This window comes from Schistocerca gregaria, chromosome 7, assembly GCF_023897955.1.
Source record: "Schistocerca gregaria isolate iqSchGreg1 chromosome 7, iqSchGreg1.2, whole genome shotgun sequence".
Lineage (NCBI taxonomy): Eukaryota > Metazoa > Arthropoda > Insecta > Orthoptera > Acrididae > Schistocerca > Schistocerca gregaria.
Genome location: NC_064926.1, coordinates 214,108,392 through 214,123,296, shown reverse-complemented (window position 1 = coordinate 214,123,296; position 14,905 = coordinate 214,108,392).

Below are 14,905 nucleotides of genomic sequence, written 5' to 3'. Positions count from 1 at the left end.
AATGTCATCAGCGAATCATATCATTGATATCATTTCACACTGAATTTCATTCCTCTCCCTAGCCTTTCCTTTATCTTCATTATTGTTTCTTTGATGTGCAGATTGAACAGTAGGGGGGAAAACACTACATCCCTGTCTTGCACCCTATTTAATCCAAGCTCTTTGTTGTTTGTCATCCACTCCTATTATTCCCTCTTGGCTCTTGTACATATTGTATCTTACCCATCTCACCCTATAGCTTACTCCTATTTCTCTCAGAATTTTGAACTCTTGCACCATTTTACATTGTCAAATGCTTTTTCCTGGTCAACAAATCTTATGAACATTTCTTGATTTCTCTTTGGTCTTGCTTCCATTATCAACTGCAAGGTCAGAATTGTCTTTCTGGTCCCTTTACCTTTCTAAAGCTAAACTGACCATCATCTAGCTCATCCTCAATTTTCTTTTCCATTCTTCTGCATATTATTCTTGTTGGCAACTTGGATGCATGAGCAGTTAAGCATGTTGTGTGATAATACTTGCACTTGTCAGCTTTTACAGTCTTGGGAATTGTGCTGATGATATTTTTCTGAAAGTCAGATGGTACGTCACCAGACTCATACATTCTAGGCACACCAACATGAATAGTCATTTTGTTGTCACTTCTCCCAATGATTTTAGAAATTCTGATTTAGTCTTATCTATCCCTTCTGCCTTATTTGGTCTTGAGTTCTCGAAAGCTCTCTTAAACTCTGATTCCAGAACTGGATCCCCTATCTCTTCTAAATCGACTCCTGTTTCTTATTCTATCACATCAGGCAAATCTTCCTCCTCATAGAGGCTTTCAGTGAACCCTTTCCACCTATTTGCTCTCTCCTCTGCATTTAACAGTAGAATTCCCATTGCACTCTCAATGTTACCACCCTTGCTTTTAATGTCACTGAAGGTTGTTTTGACTTTTCCTATATGCTCAATCAGTCCTTCTCACAATCATTTCTTTTTCAATTTCTTCACATTTTTCATAGAGCCATTTCATCTTAGCAGCCCTGCACTTCCTATTTATTTCATTCCTCAGTGATTTGCATTTCTGTATTCCTGAATTTCCCTGAACGTTTTTTGTACTTCCTTCTTTAATTGCTCAACTGAAATATTCCTTCTGACAGCCATGGTTTCTTCATAGTTACCTCCTTTGTACCTATGTTTTTCTTTCCAACTCCTGTGATTACACTTTTAAGAGATCTCCATTCCTCTTCAACGGTACTGCCTACTGAGCTATTCCCTATTGCTGTGTCTATAGCCTTCAAGAACTTCAAGTGTGTCTCATCACCCCCTTAGTACTTCTGTATCCCACTTCTTTGTGTATTGATTCTTCTTGACTAATCTTTTGAATTTCAGCCTGCTTTCCGTCACTACTAAATTGTGGTCTGTGTCTATATCTGGGTATGTCTGATAATCCAGTAACTGATTTTGGAATCTCTGTCTGACCATGATATAATCTAATTGAAAGCTTCCTTTATCTACTCAGTCTTTTCCAAGTATACTAGCTGAAATTTATTGCAGAATTCAGTTAGTCTTTCTCCTCTCTCATTCCTTGTCACAACCCCATATTCTCCTGTAACCTTTTCTTCTGTTCCTTCCCCTGCAACTGCGTTCCAGTCCCCCATGATTATTAGATTTTCATCTTCTTCTATATGCTGTTTTACTCTTTCAATATTTTCATATATTTTCTCTATCTGTTCATCTCCAGCTTGCAACATCCCTATGCATACCTGAAGTATTGTTGTTAGTGTCCGTTTGCTGTCAGTTTTGGCAATAACAACCCTATCACTGAACTGTTCACTGTAACACACACTCTGCCCTGTCTTCTTATTCATAATGAATCCTACCCCTGTCATACCATTTCTGCTGCTGTTGATATTACCCTATACTTAGCTGACCAGAAATCCTTGTCTTCTTTCCAGAGGCATAAGAGGGAGGAAATAATCACTCAGGAGAAGGGAAAAGGAGGTTAGAGGGTGTCCTGATGAGGGAGATGGCGGAGGTGGTGTTAGTGTTGCTGGAGGGTTATATATCAGGTCGAAGCTCATCATCTGGGAGGGGTAAGTGCTGGAAGGTGCATGGTAAAGGAGGTGGAGGGTGTGGAGGTGGAGAGAGGGCGGGACACAATGGTAAAGGCACAGCAATGGGTGGGGGGTAGAGAGGATGAGAGACACCAGGGAGTGAGGGGGATGAAGTCTGAAAATGATGTAGGGAGTGCGGATGTGTTCCAGGAAAAGGAGTAGATGTGGGAAGGGGATGAGGACATAGAGGATTCGTAGAGGGGGTGGGGGGCAAATATGCAAGGCAAGGCAGAGTGCATGGTGTTCAAGGATTGGGAGGGCTTTGTAGAATCTAAGTGGGATGGAAATCCAGGTGTTGCAGGCGTAGAAAAGCATGGGACAGATCAAGGATTTGTAGGTGTGTATGATGGTGGCAGGGTGCAGTCTCAATGTTTGGCAGGACAGGAGTTTCAGAAGGTGGAGTCTATTGTGGGCTTTGTGTTGGATCATAAGGAGACAGGGAGTGCAGGTGAGGTGATGATTGAGGGTGAATTCAGTAGGATGACCATAAATAGTAAACTAAAAATTATGGAGTGAGAATAGAGGGGTGGTACCATCCTATGATGACTGCCTGGGTCTTGGAATGGTTGATGCGAAGAATCCACTGGCTGCTCCAAGCGGTCAACTGGTCGAGGTGGCTTTGGAGGGTATTTTGGGACAGTTGAAGGGTAGGATAGAGAACCATGAAGGTGGTGTATCAGCAAATTGGATGAGCTGAACAGGCAGGGAATGTTTTGGCATATCTGCAATATGCAGGAGATAGAGGATAGAGGAGAGGGGAAAGAATGGAGCCTTGGGGCATGCCCATGGTGCAGTAAAATGTACAGGAGTTGTTATTGTGGATAGTGACACAGTAGGGACAACAGGAAGGAAGGAAGCAACAGCATGGATGAAACTGATAGGAAGGATGTAGATCTGGAGTTTGAAGTGGAGCCCAGGATGCCTTACTGTCATAGGCGTTCTGGAGGTCAAGGGAAACAAAGACACCAAAATGATGGGAGTTAAGCTGGAGGGAAAGTAGGTTGGTGAGGTTAAGGAGCTGGTCATTGGCAGAGAAGGAATGCCGGAAGCCACACTGGGTAATGGGGAGGAGGCGGTGCTGGCTGAGCTGGTGATGAATACGTCAGAAGAGGATAGACTCAAAGACCTTACTGAACTTGGAGGTGAGGCAAATGGGATGGCAGGAAGAGGTGTCAGAGGAGGGTTTGTTGAGTTTAAGGAACAGCAGGACATAGAAAACCTATCAGCTGAAGGTGACACGGCAGGTGGTTGGTACTGTTGGGCCTTCATGGCCTGTTTGTGAGGGGTTCTTTTTTTAGTTTTTTAGGGCATAGGAAGTCTTCCACATGATGGGGTAAAAGCCAGTGGAGTGGATGACATTATACAAAGCAGCGAGGACAGCCGGGCAGGAGGGGAGCAGAGTGTGAGTTTTATGTAGTGTGCTGCAATAGGAGTGTTTAAATCTGAGGGGGCTAACTGATCCCAGTGCTGTAAACTTGGGACAAGTGGCTGGATGGAGGTATCGGTGCATTCAAGGACTATGAGGAAGAGAGAGTTATCGAAGAGGAGATCATCAGGAATGGAGAAGACCTCAGAGAGGTGGGAGGGAAGCAAAATGGTTAGCTTTACTTATGTTGTCAGGGAAAGGGCGGTCATCATGTAGAATGAGAGTAATGCAGCAGACCAGTACTTGGAGGAGTTGACAGGGAGTGTGGCATTCGGTCATATACAGGTCTGGTGCAGGTCTGGGCATTTCTTTGCTCTTAAGATGTTCAGTATGCATTGTTGGAATTGCCAGTGGCAGAGGACTGTGTACCCATCATGGGTGTGCAGGAAGGAGTGGTAGAGCCTGCAGGATTCATATAGAAGGACAGCCTGCAGAGGAAGAGTAGGGCAGGGAGGGTGGATATGTTTGGCAGGAAAGTGGGCCTCTATGGTGTAAGCAATGCTCTTATGTTGGAGGACAAGGCATGGGTGATGTCAGCGGGTTGTTGAATAGTAAGTGAGCAGCTTTTGACCTGAGTGGCAATGGATTCCTGGTAGGCATCCAAGTTGGCTCAGCAGTAGTCATGGACTAACTTTAGAGGGGCAGTAGGGCAGGGGGCAGGAGGTGGGCAGTGGGCTGAGGAGATGATAAGAAGGACTTGGAGGTGGTCGCTACCAACAGAGTCTAGGACTTCCATGGCAATACAGTCAAGGTGGTTGGGGGAAGTGAGGGCAACATGGAGGGGGGGAGTCACTTTCAAGACAAGTGTGCTGTGGAAGGGGAACAAGACCACCTTGGAGTGTAGCAAGGAACTGATGTCACTGCTAACAGGTGGCAGGTTCATGGCTATAGATGTTGAGGTCTGGAGCAATCACATAGGGGGAGAAGGTGCTGTTAACATGGGAGAGGAAGTCATAGGGGAAAATAGCTGCTGGACAGACATAGATTGTGATACAGCTGATGGTGAGGAATGGAAAAAAGATGCTGAGAATGAGGTGTTCCATCAGGTCATTCAGCAGGGGTTGTGGCCGGACAGGGATATGCTTGAGATGGCCAATAGTGAATCTGCCTCATGCTAGGGGAAGGGAATTTTTGGTGCAGTGAAGGAGGCACGAAGAGTTGTGGACAACATGGTGAGGTTGTAGGAAGGTTTCATTAAGGATGAACGAGTTGACCTGGTACTCGGACAGGGTACACATGAAGAGGTATTTGTTGGCAGAGAAGGAGCAGATGTTTAGGTGGAGGAGACAATACTGTTGGCACACCAGGGTGGGGAGGGGGAAGGGAGTGGAGGGAGGAGGAGAGGCGCTTAAACAGGGGTGTGAAGACATGTACAGGTAAAGTGGGCCTTGTTGTGGGAGTATGTGACATAGGTGAGCACAGATCAGGCGGCAAGGTAATCTGCTGGAGGGTGTGAAGATTTGATGGTACAATGCTCTTGTACAGTGCAACATGCTGATTCACATTATGAGCATAAACATGCTGTGCATTTAGGTTAGCGTCTTCATCAGAAATTTTTTGCTGTGAGGTATTAAACAGGTTTCCTAACAGCAAATAGTGAACATAGTTTTATTTTTGAGCACTATTTGCAATGTATATTTGGTATATGCTTGTTTATTCATTGAAGTTATCACAGTCACCAACTTTGTCATAAGCGTTTTGAAATGTAATGCAAATTGCTCACGTAAAATACAGCAGTATTACAGGTCTGGTACATCATATGGGAGATTATTGTATTACCGTCAGTGTCTTTTTATTACATTTTGTAAATGCCTATTACGAATTTACACCGATACTGTCAATCATTAGGTTGGTCTAGTGTTCAAGTATGATAAGAGAGGGCCTAACGTCACATTGTAGAGGGTTAATGTTGTTACATTTAATCAATTTTTTTTGGAAATGTAAGTAGGTTGTTTCTCATATTAGTTTTGTGTACTTGTTATTAAGAAATTATTATGTACTTTTACATTAGGTATATTCCTATAAAATTTTATCTTGTACTTTACGTCAGATGGTGTAACTTTATTGTATCTTTTATTATGCTTGTATTGTGTTTTAAAAGTTTTGCTATGATTTCTGAGGGTAAAAATCATCACGTGATTTTAAAGGCTATTTTTTGTATAACCTTTGGTTTGTATAGCTGGCTGTGCGGACTACAAGCTCATTGTACACTGGATCAGCAACTGCTAGGGTTAACTGCTAAGGTTACAACATAGGCTCTTCTGTAAATTTAAAAATTATTGTATGCAGTAGAAGGGAAGATATCTGTTGGAAGTAATCATCAAGAAGGCATTCTTTCAATGTCATCACTACAATTTATGGCTCAAAACAACTAATAATTTAGAAAGCATTTTCATTTATTGTAGTGAAAAGTAAATGTTGTGACAGAAATAGTACAAAATATGACAAAAAATGGATAAATAATCATGAAGTGCAGTTTAGTTGCTTCAGCTCCAAAATAACGTTTGATAGGATTTTTTTGTATGATCTTCGTATTACTCTCCACTGATTATGGCTTCAACACTGAGAAAAGCAAATGAGGGAAAATAAAGGAAGCTACAGACAAAGAAGAAACAACTAATTTAGAGGAGCATGATAAGAAGGAGAACAATGTAAATGAACCAAAAAAGAGGGAGTGGTGGGGGAAGAAGGCCAAGCATATTTCCATATACAAATGCTGCTTATTCACAATGTTTGGGATCAAAAGCTATGGAGTATGACATTCCGTTCATATTTTTACTTATTTTTTATTCATTACAGACTGTTTTTCTCAGCAATCTGATGTAGGTGTGTAAGGCTGCTGAATAGTAACTATTACACCCTCATATTCCAACATTTATCTTTATTGTAAAGTATTTTTTTTTTTCATTTGTAGGGGCTTTTGAGCTGACATAGATACATTTCAAGGTTGTGCAGGCACATGGTAGAAAATGAGTTAGTGACACTGCTACTGGCAAGCTTTATTATTTTGCAAGACCTCACCCAATGCAACCAACTCCTACACTTCATCTGTTCTCTATTTATGCTAAACTTTCATTGTCTTGTTAATTCATCCTTTTAGAGCCATATTAAAATTTAGATATTACTGTCCCCAAAAAACCCTCTGCCTTGTACAGAGACATGGGTCGTCTCCCCGAGCTGCTCTGGAGCCGGCATTGGGTGCGGCAATTTGAATTACTGAATTACTCCATTCAGCTTAAATAAATAATGTCAGGTCTTAAGTATCATTGTGAAAAAGGTATAATTGAAATAAGTGGACTTGTAATTCAGTGTAAAGAACAGGAATTTAATTTAAGTGAACATCAGATTATTGGAATATCTTGGTAACAACGGCAGATGTGTTGCACTTTCTGGCTATATTCACTACTGTACTCAGTTAGACAAGACCCAATAATCAAAATGTATTTGGAGAGCTATATAGATGCAAACTATTGTAACACAATCAAAATTTTGCTCCTGAATCTATAAGCTCACATAATTTTGAAAATATTGTATGTTCAGGTACCAAGGTTTACTATAATAGACTATATAATAGTTGACAAAAATTCATAAGTCAATTTTGGCAACAATATAAGGACAACGATAGATTGACAGGCCCAACAATAAGACCATTACACATTTAGCTTTCAGCTGAAGCCTTCTGCAGAAAAGGAAACACATACCCATTCACTCATACAAGCAAACACATCTCACTTGCACAAGATTGCCATCTCAACTCAGACTGGACATATTTTTCATTGCAGCAGAGGAACGTTGAGCATAAGAAAGTTTTAATTGAGTCTAAAAACTCCAATACGTGTACGATTTTTAATGTGTTATGGAAGGTTGTTGGATAATCAAATACCCATGTATCTGACTCCTTTCTGGGCTAGTATTAAACCCTTCAAGAGTTTGTGGAGGTTATTTTTAGTCTAGTGTTATATTCATGCTTTTCAGTCTTTTGTAAAAGAGAGAAGATCTCTGGCAGCTCAGACCAGAATGTTTCTTCATTTTCAGCTCATCTATAGCAGTTTTCCCCATGAACCATGGACCTTGCCACTGGTGGGGAGGCTTGCGTACCTCAACGATACAGATGGCCGTACCATAGGTGCAACCACAACGGAGGTGTGGTTCCTGAAGAGGGGCAGCAGCCTTTTCAGTAGTTGCAGGGGCAACAGTCTGGATGATTGACTGATCTGAGGGGAAACTACGGACGTAATTTTTCCCGTGGGCATGCAGCTTTACTTTATGGATAAATGATGATGGTGTCCTCTTGAGTAAAATATTCCAGAGGTAAAATAGTCCCCCATACGGATCTCAGGGCAGGGACTACTCAAGAGGACATCATTATCAGGCAAAAGAAAACTGCCGTGGATCGGAGATTAGAATGTGAGATCCCTTAACCGGGCAGGTAGATTAGAAAATTTAAAAAGGGAAATGGATAGGTTAAAGTTATATATAGTGGGAATTAGTGAAGTTCGGTGGCAGGAGGAACAAGACGTTTGGTCAGGTGAATACAGGGTTATAACCACAAAATCAAATAGGGGTAATGCAGGGGTAGGTTTCATAATGAATACAAAAATAGGAGTGCAGGTAAGCTACTACAAACAGCATAGTGAACGCATTATTGTGGCCAAGATAGACACAAAGCCCACACATACTACAATAGTACAAGTTTATATGCCAACTACCGGTAGCTCTGAAGATCATGAAGAAATTGAAGAAATGTATGATGAGATAAAAGAAATTATTCAGGTAGTGAAGGGAGACGAAAATTTAATAGTCATGGGTGAGTGGATTTCGAGACTCAGAAAAGGGAGAGAAGGAAACATAGTAGGTGAATATGGATTGGGGCTAAGAAATGAAAGAGGAAGCCGCCTGGTAGAGTTTTGCACAGAGCATAACTTAATCATAGCTAACACTTGGTTCAAGAATCATGAAAGAAGGTTGTATACATGGAAGAATCCTGGAGATGCTAGAAGGTATCAGATAGTTTATATAATGGTAAGACAGAGATTTAGAGACCAGGTTTTAAATTGTAAGACATTTCCAGGGGCAGATGTGGACTCTGACCACAATCTATTGGTTATGAAAAGTAGATTAAAACTGAAGAAACTGCAAAAAGGTGAGAATTTAAGGAGATGGGATCTGGATAGACTGAAAGAACCAGAGGTTGTACAGTTTCATGGAGAGCATAAGGGAACAATTGACAGGGATGGGGGAAAGAAGTACAGTAGAAGAAGAATGGGTAGCTCTGAGGGATGAAGTAGTGAAGGCAGCAGAGGATCATGTAGGTAAAAAGACGAGGGCTACTAGAAATCCTTAGATAACACAAGAAATATTGAACTTAATTGATGAAAGGAGAAAATATAAAAATGCAGTAAATGAAGCAGGCAAAAAGGAATACAGACGTCTCAAAAATGGGATCGACAGGAAATGCAAAATGGCTAAGCAGGGATGGCTAGAGGACAAATGTAAGGATGTAGAGGCTTATCTCACTAGGGGTAAGATAAATACTGCCTACAGGAAAATTAAAGAGACCGTTGGAGGAATGAGAACCACTTGTAAGAATATCAAGAGCTCAGATGGAAGCCCAGTTCGAAGTAAAGAAGGGAAAGCAGAAAGGTGGAAAGAGTATACAGAAGGTCTATACAAGGGCAATGTACTTGAGGACAATGTTATGGAAATGGAAGAGTATGTAGATGAAGATGAAATGGGAGATACGATACTGTGTGAAGAGTTTGACAGAGCACTGAAAGACCTGAGTCGAAAGAAGGCCCCAGGAGTAGACAACATACCATTAGAACTACAGACAGCCTTGGGAGAGCCAGTCCTGACAAAACTCTACCATCTGGTGAGCAAGATGTATTGGCGAAATACCCTCAGACTTCAAGAAGAATATAATAATTCCAATCCCAAAGAAAGCACCTGTTGACAGATGTGAAAATTACCAAACTATCAGTTCAATAAGTCACAGCTGCAAAATACTAAAGTGAATTCTTTACAGATGAATGAAAAAACTAATAGAAGCCGACCTTGGGGAAGATCAGTTTGGATTCCGTAGAAATGTTGGAACATGTCAGGCAATACTGACCCTATGACTTATCTTAGAAGAAAGATTAAGGAAAGGCAAACCTACGTTTCTAGCATTTGTAGACTTAGAGAAAGCTTTTGACAATGTTGACTGGAATACTCTCTTTCAAATTCTGAACGGGTGTCCAGGAGAAGAATGCAGACGGTGCATATGTTGAAACAGGCACCAAGGTCATGATTGCTATGACAATGTGTATGTTTGTGTTTGTTTATGCATCTATTGGTCTGCCATTGCTTTTGTTTGGTAAGTCATATCAACTTTGTTTTTATGTAAATAAAATAGAAAGAAACTTCCACATGGGAAAAATATATTAAAAACAAAGATTCCAAGACTTACCAAGCGGGAAAGCGCCGGCAGACAGGCACATGAACAAAACACACAAACACACACACAGAATTACTAGCTTTCACAACTGATGGTTGCTTCTTCAGGAAGGAGAGGGAAAGATGAAAGGATGTGGGTTTTAAGGGAGAGGGTAAGGAGTCATTCCAATCCCGGGAGCGGAAAGACTTCCCTTAGGGGAAAAAAAGGACAGGTGTAGACTCGCACACACACACACACACACACACACACACATACACATATCCATCCGCACATACACAGACACAAGCAGACTTTGTATATATATATATATATATATATATATATATATATATATATATATATATATATATATAATAGAGGGAAACATTCCACATGGGAAAAATATATCTAAAAACAAAGATGATATGACTTACCAAACAAAAACGCTGGCAGGTCGATAACCACACAAACAAACACATACATACACACAAAATTCTAGCTTTCACAACCAACGGTTGCTTCTTCAGGAAAGGGGGAAGGAGAGGGAAAGACAAAAGGATGTGGGTTTTCAGGGAGAGGGTAAGGAGTCATTCCAATCCCGGGAGTGGAAAGGCTTACCTTAGGGGGAAAACAGGACAGGTGTACACTCGCACACACCCACATATCCATCCGCATATCACATCTCTTTCCTGAAGAAGCAATTGTTGGTTGCGAAAGCTATAATTTTGTGTGTATGTTTGTATTTGTTTGTGTGTCTATCGACCTGCCAGCACTTTCGTTTGGTAAGTCACATATCAAAGACAGCCCACTGGTTCCAATGGATTTTATAGTCTCCCTTAGTTTAGGAGTCAAAACCATGGTCAATTCGACCATAAAATCAATTGCAACCAGCGGGCTGTCTTTACTATAAAAAATATGTTCACAGTTGCTGCACACAGCTATGTTTAAAGTTGTATAATGAACAATATGCTGAGGTAACTTTAGCCCTGCTCTGGCATAGATTTTGACATATTCGTGGAGAAATAACTTTGTGTCTCTCAATCTGGACCTGGAAGATTGTTTTTAAATTGCTTTATTATTCTTCCTTCTCTGTCCAAATAGTACTTCACAAAACATTATATGTCACACATGCTTAGTGGATATCCCCATCTTCCCCAAGAAACAACACTTTCCACAATCTTCACTTCAGTTGGCACACCAGGAGCTGTTTGTACTCCCTTCTTATTTTTGTTTTCAATTTCCTCCTTAGACATTTTGCTCTAATTTGCTATGCAGATTTCACAATTTTAAAATTTTATGAAGCTTTTTGGAGTGACATCCCTTTTGTAATAGTTTCTGTAGCCCTCTCCAGGTCCTCTCGTGTAACATGTTTGTGGCAATGACCTTGAGGATTATGCTGATATTTCCTAACAGTTCTGTCCCTATTCACCCCTGAAAGTTAAAAAAAGTTAGAACATAAGAGAAAATATATTACAGTTTCTACAAAAACATAACTGTATCATAAATCTCTGAGCATGTCTCTTGTGTATAGTGATAATATTTACCTGGAAACTTTTGAAAAGATTCCTCAAAAGTATGTAGCATGTACAGCTGAAGTTTTACTGCCAAAACAAAAACAACACAAACAGATGACAAGTTTGAACAAGGCTGCCAACTTCTGAAATAAGTCAAAAATGATAGTAATGAAGTACTTCAGAGAAAAAACTCATAATGTGTTTCGGACATCAGATCTCACTACAGACAAATGATTTTTCATTGAGTTAGTAACACATAAAACTTTTTCCTGAACTGCAGCCCCTATTTTCACCTGAGTCCCTATTCACCCCAGTTTATGGTATTTCAAAAGTGTTTGAGTTAGGTGACCATGAACTGATGCTTAAGAAACTGAAGGTATAGAATATCAAAATCTCATCTTTGCAGCTTCTGTCCATCTACTCATATTTAATTAATTATAAAGTTTCGTCCAGACTAAATAGTAAGATTATGGATTTCCAGTCACCAATGATACAGTGATGTGGAGCATTATCCTAAGTTCAATTCTTCATCCTTCTCTCTTCCAAGTGTGGATTAGTGGTACTACTCAGTACCCCCCCCCCCCCTCCCCCCAAACACTTCACACAGATGCACACAGCTATTTTGCTATGCAGATGGCAGTTTTCTTTTGGAATCAGTAGCACAGGTGGTGTGACAGACATTTAAGACTATCAACTAAAATCAGATAGAAGTGGACATTATAAGCAGTTGCCAACATTGAACTGCTTGATATCTACGTTGGCATAATATTTCCCTGAGTAAACCAAATCAACATTGCATGTCGGAAAATTAAGACATAGCATTTAGTTTTAATACTGCAGTAGAACATGTATAAGGGTGGCAACCTTTCCTTCTTCCTGCAAGTAGACACTTTTTAACAAACCGATCCCATTTGAGAAAACAATAAATTTAAAGGCCTACTACCTGGCACATCTATAGTCAAAAGTGGTCTATAGAATATAATCAGTAAACCCCCAGTTCTTTAAATAATTTCACTCCCATGTACACAACAGCTTCATTGCTGATTACTTTACAAATGAGTTAATGCTTTAAATATTTGATTTTGAGCATGCAAATGACAAAAAATTAGGAAAGGTTTGAGATTTTGACTGAAGTTTGTTGGAAGTCACTAAGTGCTATCATTATGAAAGAGTGGATAAATATAGTATTGGTTATTTGCCTTGCATTTTAAGTAAAACCTACTTTTTCATGCATCCAAATGTTTATGATGCCATATCTCTAGAACTGTGTGTCTTGCAGTGATATAATTTTAGTTGTACATTCAGTAGCATATGCAGATACTGTCTGCAAAGTGTGTTGCAAATAGTGTAAGTGGTAAAGAAATAAGAAATTAAAATGTCATACTGAATGCTGAAGACTAACTGCTTGAACAAAAAAATGTATTAAACACTAAACATTTTTCGTTTCCTCATTTTGTAGGGATGTCAGCGAGAAAATGATTAAAGACTTGGAATTATGTGTAAAGTTTATTTGATGTCCCTAAGTGCTCTCATTCTCAAATACTGGGGGAGTAAAGTCTGGATGTTGGTACACCATCGGTTACACAGCATCAAGACAAATACACTGTTTCTAACTGTAATATCAGTTTTACTAATTTAATTTTTTAATATAATATTACTTCTTTTAATGAAAGGACCTACATTAAGACAGCATTTAAAATTTTTAAATTTGGTTAATAATCCCTCAAAATATTGGAAATCAAATTTTTGTTGCCCCTGAAAGCCATTATATAATGGAAACTGATACCATGCCTTGGGTTCCAGGAGAGTCATTTAGTAAGCATATCAGGCAAAGAATTAGTAATACCAGTGCACAAGCACAGAGGAATCATTAAGCCATTAAAGGTGGCACAGCATTTGAGTGAGATTCTTAACCATGCACATACTGCCTCTATGATACCATAAGGCACTAGCAATCAGTGAGACATTGTTGTTTTGAATGGACATTGTAGGTAAACATGGGTAAATGAAAGGATATCACAGAGTGGCAAAAAGGGGCAATCATGCTTGGCATGCCCATGCCCCTGTGATATGTAAAGTTGTTGGATTTGTTGGTGTTTCGCAGTTGACTGTTCACCATGTCTACAAGCTGTGGTGCAACACACATGTCCATGAAATATGATGTCAGAATTGTGGTCAGAAAAGATCCTAACTGAGAGTGACCAGAGGCGCGTTCCACACCTTGTGAATCAAAATCACTTTCAACCCTCACAGGAACTACTGCAGGCTGTGAATGAAGATCCATACCAACCTGTTCGTAAGAGAACATTTCAATGGGAAATGTGTGAAATGAACATTTCGAATCAGTCACCAGTCACCTCACAAGATCCTATTGCTTACAGACACATAAAGAAAATAACAGTGAAGTTCATTGGACTGAAAGAATATGCATCTGGTTTTCTGAATTCTGCCACCCCCCCTTTCCCCTTTCTATATATCTGACTTGAATTTCACAGAAAAACTGTGGGAGATGTTGGAGCAGAGGATAAAACTCCAACATCAGCATTTCCACAATTTGGTGGAACTGCATATCAAATTCTTAGCGAGTGGCTTAATCTGGATGTGAAATACCCGAACAACCTTGTTGAGTCCATTTGTAACTGAATACAGACAGTTATTAAGTCGAGGGCTGGTATTACACTCTGTTAAAAGATATTTGTAATGGTTTCTCTAGGTGTGACAAATTTTTTGGCCAGTGAGCTTAATAAAGGTGCAATTTTTGTTAACTGGCAGAACTTTCAGTCACAGAAATGCATACTGGTATAGAAACTGCAGTTTAATTTTGGAACGGCAACTTTTGACTCACAACTTTTGAACATTTATGGAACACTTCAGACATGAAATGCAATGATAATTGAAACATTACAGTCTAATTGAAACTAATTCAAACATGTAAATTTTAATGATAAACAGTAATTTCTGACATAGAGGTGTATGGAAATATGTACCTGTGAAAAAGTTACAAAAAAACAATTATGAAATCTTAATTACACTAATGTGTAGAAGTCTGTTAATTGGTAGGAACATTTTATATGATATGAATCTTCTGTAATTAGTAAATATAACAAGTGTATTGTTAACATTTGATATCTAAGCATTTATACATGATACAATTAATATAGAGACTAGAATTCACTCATGTGTTTAATATAGAACAACGTAGGTAATCACTGAAAAGTGTCATTTGTTTTACGATGAGAGTTTTAATTGTTAATTCATCAAATAAGCATTTTAAACAATGCCGAGGATTGTTCTGGATTGTTAAGAATGTATAAATAGTTACAGCCATGTTGGCAATGAAGGTCAGTCTGGTTTTGGTTTTTGAGCAATGAGCAGGTAGCTGCTCCTTTTGTATTGTAAGTATTGTAAGCAAATGTAGTAATACTTTGATTTTGTTTTGAAAGTATAATAA